This window comes from Saccopteryx bilineata, chromosome 3 (genome assembly GCF_036850765.1).
Source record: "Saccopteryx bilineata isolate mSacBil1 chromosome 3, mSacBil1_pri_phased_curated, whole genome shotgun sequence".
NCBI classification, from domain to species: Eukaryota; Metazoa; Chordata; class Mammalia; order Chiroptera; family Emballonuridae; genus Saccopteryx; species Saccopteryx bilineata.
Window position 1 is genome coordinate 312,960,647 of NC_089492.1, and position 6,078 is coordinate 312,966,724.

Here is a 6,078-nt window from a genome sequence, read left to right on the forward strand (position 1 = left end):
CATCCTCAGTGCCTGGGCCAACTTTACTCCAATGGAGCCTTGGCTGCAGGAGGGGAAGAGAGAGACAGAGAAAGGAGAAGGGGAAAGGGTAGAGAAGCAGATGGGCGCTTCTCCTGTGTGCCCTGGCCGGGAATCAAACCTGGGATTTCCACACGCCAGGCTGATGCTCTACCGCTGAGCCAATGAGCCAGGGCCAATAATTTTTTTAAAAGAAAAGAAAGTTACCAATAATAGCAAGAGTATGAAGGTTGTTGAAAATCAAGCTATCAAAGATGAAGGAAAGATGGAACTCCAGGAGATCCAACTCAAAGAAGCTAAGCACATCACAGAAGAGAGAGACAGGAAGTAGGAAGAGGTGGCTTGTATGTTGGTGGTTTTTGCAGGAGAGTTGGAACGGGCAGAGGAACCGCTGAGCTGGCAGAATCCTGATGAGCAGATCAGACCGATGGACCAGAACCGGAAGTGTTTGGGTGTTGCTGAAGGAAAGTACTCTCAACAATACAAATATGAGGAAGAGATAAAGATTCTTAATGAGAAACTCAAGGAGGCAGAGCCCCGTGCTGAGTTTGCTAAGAGATCTGTAGCCAAGCTGGAAAAGACCATTCATGAATTGGAAAATGAACCGAAATGCACCAAAGAGGAACACCTTTGTACATAAGGTGACCAACTTTTTTACAATGAAAAGGAGGACAAAAATAAATTGAAGAATACAATATTGTAAATAAAAGAAACATTTTATTCATTGCAACAATAATACACTATAATATGATAAATGCATAATAAAAAATATTTGTACAATTTTATATTGTAATTATGCTTACATGCCTATTAATTTTTAATAATAATTGTAAGAAAAAAGTATCCATTGAATGAAAAGTATCACTGAATGAAAAATATCCATTGAATGAATATTTTTTGTCAATATATCATCTTGTAACAATATATTGGAAATATCTGAACAAGAAATATCCTTCATATTGAATTTTACAGCAAGTGCTGCAGCTAGAGTATCAACATTCAGTCTCAATTTCTCACTTGTCCAAAAATCATTAGCAATTGAAAAAACTCTTTCAACTGCTACATTAGTTCCAGGGTAGCAAACGTAAATTGAACAAGAATAAATAAATTTTCACAATGAATATGTTCCTTTTTGAAATGGCTGAATACTTCCACCCATCTTTTATCAATTTTGATGTGTTCATTTTCCCATTGTATTAATTTTTCAGAATTTAAATATACATTCAGTCTTCTAATTTCTTCAGAGACAATTGTTGTCTATTTTGATGTCTGGCATTTCTTTAGATAAAAACTCAAGACAAGATTCAATAGCTGTCCAATATACTTGTGATAAAGTCAAAAAACACCATTGAAAACTGTTATTTCCCATGATGTTTGTTTCAGACCATTCTTTGATATACTGAAAATATATCTGGTAAAAATTCTGCACTTCTTTGATAAACTTTTATGTTATGCCCGATTTTATTCCTCTAAGTCTGACCATTTTTTTTATTTTTATTCTTTTTTAGATTTTTTTTACTTATTTATTTTAGTGAGAAGAGACAGAGGGGGGAGAGAGAAAGATAGAGACAGAGACAGAGAGAAGGGGGAAGGAGCAGAAAGCATCAACTCCAATATGTGCCTTGACCAGGCAAGCCCAGGGTTTTGAACTGGCAACCTCAGCATTCCAGGTTAACGATTTATTTACCCACTGTGCCACCACAGGTCAGGCTGATGATTTTTTTTATGATTAAAGAAAAAAAATTTTCTTCAAAATGAGATTTATAGTGAAGGATAAAGTCATTCAAAATAAGACTAACTTCCATACCTGAAATATGTTCACCTTCAATCTTTTGAATCATTTTGTGAAAAATAGATGCTTGGTTATGTACAAAATACATTAATATCTCAGATATTTTATTATTGAAAAATGATTCCAGGATTTTAGGACATTTGTCTAAACTTAAAAAATATGAAAGGAGAGGCTCAAATAATTGTAGAACACGCTCTATAGCAGATGTTAGAGCAAGCCATCTAACTTTTGAATATCCTAAAAGCTAAAAGATTTTTGTATTCAACATTTGCTTCTTCACAAAATTGTTTTAAAGTAGCAACATAAATGGTAAAATGACTGAAATGCAAATAAATTGTAGCTATTATTACTTCTACATCAATTGGCATGGCACATGACACTGTGTTGATTGCATTTGACAAAATATGTGCATTGCAACTTATTCCTAGTATTTTCTTTTTTTTTTTTTTTTTTTTTTTTTTTTTGTATTTTTCTGAAGCTGGAAACGGGGAGGCAGTCAGACAGACTCCCGCATGCGCCCCACCGGGATCCACCCGGCACGCCCACCAGGGGGCGATGCTCTGCCCATCTTGGGGCGTCCCTTTGCCGCAATCAGAGCCATTCTAGTGCCTGAGGCAGAGGCCACAGAGCCATCCTCAGCGCCCTGGCAATCGCTGCTCCAATGGAGCCTTGGCTGCAGGAGGGGAAGAGAGAGACAGAGAAGAAGGAGGGGGGAGGGGTGGAGAAGCAGATGGGTGCTTCTCCTGTGTGCCCTGGCCAGGAATCGAACCCGGGACTCCTGCACGCCAGGCCGACGCTCTACCACTGAGCTAGCCGGCCAGGGCCCTAGTATTTTCTTTTGGAGCAACTCTTGTAATTTTACATACACATTATTCACCCCTTTGCGTCTTTGCCCACCAAAATTTGTATTTGTATTATCAGCTGTTAGTGCAACAACTTTGGATTTCAAATTGTTTTCATTTATTACTCTGTATGGATGGTTTGACAAAATTTCAGAAGGTCGCCCTCAATGGATTCTAAATTTAAAATTTTTATTTGAATACCCTTGGTAACATTAAAATATCTTACCATTATTGGATACAATTTAATTTCATTGTGAGTTGATGCATCAGATAAAATTGTTACAAATGCAGTTTCCAAGTCCTCTGTAAGTATTTTGTCACAGTAATTTCTAAATATTGATTTCAAAATAGCCTCACATTTTGTCCTGGCACATGAAAATTTTGCACTGTGAAACTTTTTCAATAATTTAGTTGTACAATCCATACTATGAAAACTTTGATTGTGAATTATAGTATGAAATGCAAATGTTCCCTTCATTGCAGCCAACTGTTTTTCATCTTCAGAATAATTTGAAGTTTTAAAAAAACTTGTTACTTTACAACTGGAAGCTGATGCATCTAATGATTGCTTATGTTTGTTGATGGTCAAGTGTTTTGTTATGGCTGCTCTGCCCCCAACTGCAATACAAAATTCTCTGCTGCAAATACTGCAGAAAACAATGGTATCTTTCTTTGATATGAGGAATGGAAATTCCTTTTTCAATTTATCGTATAAATGGCTCTATTTTTTTTATTTTTCCATCCCTTAAATAAAATTTAAAATTAAAAACAAAATATAGAGCTACACGAATGATGCAAGCACATTAGGAACTGAAAATGTTACATCATGGTAGGCAAATTTTCTGGAAGCTAAATTAACAAAACTAAATATCAAACAAAACCACTAATTTGGAGTGATATTCAGGTGTATTTATCATTTTCTAATAAAAAAGCATCTGTTTTATGAAACTATTTAATCAAAATGAATTATTAATAGATATGGTTTGAGGTAAGATTCCACTATAAAATTCAAATTTCGGGGAAATACTTGTAAATAAAATTATACGTATTTGGAAATTATTAAATAGATAATGAATTAATAAAACGTGAATTGTGCTTACCTGTCTATGATTGAATCTTCACTGAGAAAGAAATAATCGTGAGTCTACAATGTCATATGTCCCCTATTATGTTTCAGTAAGAAGTACACAAAGCCATTTGCGCACTCAGTATATCGCGTGCTCTCTCAAGGTCTCCCCTGTGGAGCACATGCATCTCATAATCGCGACTCGCTGCACTGTACTGATCCTTGACAAATTGTCGCGTCAAATACAAATATGTCACATCACAAGCAATGAATGGATCGACTCTGCATCGATCAAATACGGACATTTACAGGTTAGTCTTCCAATATCAAAAAGGAGGGCTCGGCCCTGGCCGGTTGGCTCAGCGGTAGAGCGTCGGCCTAGCGTGCGGAGGACCCGGGTTAGATTCCCGGCCAGGGCACATAGGAGAAGCGCCCATTTGCTTCTCCACCCCTCCGCCGCGCTTTCCTCTCTGTCTCTCTCTTCCCCTCCCGCAGCCAAGGCTCCATTGGAGCAAAGATGGCCCGGGCGCTGGGGATGGCTCTGTGGCCTCTGCCTCAGGCGCTAGAGTGGCTCTGGTCGCAACATGGCGACGCCCAGGATGGGCAGAGCATCGCCCCCTGGTGGGCAGAGCGTCGCCCCTGGTGGGCGTGCCGGGTGGATCCCGGTCAGGCGCATGCGGGAGTCTGTCTGACTATCTCTCCCTGTTTCCAGCTTCAGAAAAATGCAAAAAAAAAAAAAAAAAAAAAAAAAGGAGGGCTCTTTTCAAGGGAGGACTAAAGGAGGACGACTGGTCACCTTACTGTACACCAAGGATGCTGGACCAGGCTCTGCTCGGCCTGAATGCGATGAAGAGCCTCGCAGCCCCGCCCTGCCGCTGCCCCTCCTCCCACCCTGACTCTGCCTGAGGCCAGCCAGCCCGAAGCTGATCTTTAACTGAAGGCTGCTTTCTCCTTTTGCTGCGTCGCACCCCACCCCACCCCCACCCATGTCTGTTTCCCCAAACTGTCTCTGCCTCTCCCCACAGATTCTGGTTGGGCTGCAGGCTGAGCATCTGTGGGAACATTGAAGGGAATGTGAGTGCAATGCACAGTGGTTTTAAAAGCCTGTTGTGACATACTCGTTTTGTAATTGCCTTTCTTGTTGATGTAGCAACCATTTGTGAAATATTCCAAATAATTTTATAGCCCTCAAGCAGCAATCTAATCCTCTTCTCACTGTTAGAAAGTAACTTTTCATCTTAATGCATATGCTTTCTCTCTCCATAGAGGCGGGAGAGAGGTCTGGGTCTGCCTTACTGAGGGCCAGACGGAGCCCAGAGACAGACTGCTCCTACGGGGAACCCCTGCTTTGTGCGGAGTGCCAGCAAACCAGGGAGGTGAGTCCAGGAGGGGCAGTTTTATTTTTTCATCAGAAGTGACCAAATTTAAACAGTGAGACCAAATCCTTGTCCCCTTCCTACCCCCTTCCCAATGGTTCAGAGAATGGATCCTGTGCCCCTTATATTGAAGTGACCAGTTATTTGCCCTCCTGCCTCTTTGAAAGAAATAAATTTATTTTTTTGCCATGGATTTAGCCAGAAAAACTCATCACCCTTTTCTGCATCTGAAGCTGCTGTCTCCAAAAGCCCATCTTATTGTACTTTGTATCAGTTAATGCTGGTGGAATCTTGAATAGTTTGTTGACAAAACTGTTTTTAAATTTTGCATTATTTTGAAATTGCTTCTTGGGGTTGGGGTGCGTGGCCACCCCATGTGGCTGGGAGAGCTCACTAGTCTGGTTGGCAGTGCCTGGTCTTTAAAAGTATCTTTCCTTACCCAGTCCCCCTTTTTGGTAAGGTTTCTGTGAGGTCTGTTAGGCGTGCATCCTGAGGCTTATTGGCTTCAAATGCACTCTCCTTTGGTGTGCTCTCTTTGGGGGCCGGTTGGGAGAAAGAAAAACCAATGGTGCAACTGTTTTGAATCTGAAAATTGATGTCTTTTTTTAAATAGTATTATTTCTCCATTGATTTGAGAGAAAGAGAGAAAAGGAGAGAGAGAGAGAGAAGCATCAACTCATTGTGTCACTTAGTTGTATACACATTGTCACATCGCATACATGCCCTGACTGGGGGGAGGGTCAAACCCACAATCACTGGCAAGCCAGACCCATGCCTTAGCCACTGAGCCACCCAGCCAGGGCTGACAAGAGTCTTTTTAAAATAAAGAACCTTCTAGAGGAAGAAGAAGAGGAGGAGGAGGTGGTAGAAGAAGTGGCAGAGGAGATGGAGGTGGTGGAGGAGGAGGAGGAGGAGGAGAAGAAGAGAGGAGATCTGGATGAGGATGGAGACAGGAGCAAAAGAGGAGCAGTCTCCTCTCCCAAT

The 6,078-nt window shown here is 40.8% G+C and overlaps 1 pseudogene; it reads left to right on the forward strand.

Moving 5' to 3' along the window:
- Positions 1–241: 241 nt before the first annotated feature.
- LOC136330195 (tropomyosin alpha-3 chain pseudogene) lies at positions 242–4,624 on the forward strand (annotated as a pseudogene).
- The last annotated feature ends 1,454 nt before the right edge of the window (positions 4,625–6,078 follow it).